The following is an 855-nucleotide window of genomic DNA, read 5'->3' on the forward strand; positions in this document are numbered from 1 at the left end:
ATGTGAAGGGGTAACAATGTTCAAGAAGTAATGTGCCCAGTCCTTAATGTACTATGTTATCTCTCATCTTTTGTGCTGTCCCTTGGTTATCTCATATTGTTACAGTATTTCACCTGCTTATCTGATATATTGTATAGATGCTTATTTGGTTATTTGAGGTCGGATAGGGAAGGGAGGAAAACAAGATGAGGAGGGAGGTGGGGGGAGGGAAATGGGGACCAAGGCATGAGAAAGGGTATCAATGTATGTGAAGTAATGCACCTTCTATCTGGTGACTATAAAGTAACCCCTCTATTAATTACAATAAAAATATATGGTGCTCGCTTTGGCAGCACTATACTAAAATTGGAACGATGCAGAGAAGATTAGCATGGCCCCTGCACAAGGATGACACTAAAAATTCGTGAAGCATTCCATATTTTTTAAAAAATAAATTTAAAAAATATATGGGAAAGAGAAGTAATGTACCCACTACCCAATGAATGTAACTGTAACCCCTCTGCACAATACCCCAATAATAAAATAAAATAAATAATTAAGTCATATAGCACCAGTTAGTACTATGATTTTTAGATGTTCAATTCTATTATTTCATTTGAACTCTAACCACATCCCTGTCCATTAGACAGGAACTATGATCTAGCTCCATTTTATAGGTGAAGTAATGATAAAGCACAGAATCAAAGTATGAAATATGGTCACAAAGTATGTACCCGAGATTGGTTAACTTTTGTTCACACCCCAAAGTTAGTGTTCATTTTATACCTTGTATCATTGTCCTAGCATGCTATGAAAGCACAGCTTATATCATTGTCTTATATGCTAAGAAAATATGATTGCCGTCCCAAATAATAT

The 855-nt window shown here is 35.6% G+C and overlaps 1 non-coding gene across 1 annotated transcript; it reads left to right on the plus strand.

Moving 5' to 3' along the window:
* The first annotated feature begins 316 nt into the window (after positions 1–316).
* On the plus strand, positions 317–423 carry LOC150048845 (U6 spliceosomal RNA). Its single transcript, XR_016539196.1, has one exon. It is a non-coding gene; the product is annotated as a U6 spliceosomal RNA (small nuclear RNA).
* Positions 424–855: the final 432 nt, after the last annotated feature.

This window comes from Megascapheus bottae, chromosome 21 (genome assembly GCF_031878675.1).
Source record: "Megascapheus bottae isolate mThoBot1 chromosome 21, mThoBot2.hap1, whole genome shotgun sequence".
Classification (NCBI taxonomy): domain Eukaryota; kingdom Metazoa; phylum Chordata; class Mammalia; order Rodentia; family Geomyidae; genus Megascapheus; species Megascapheus bottae.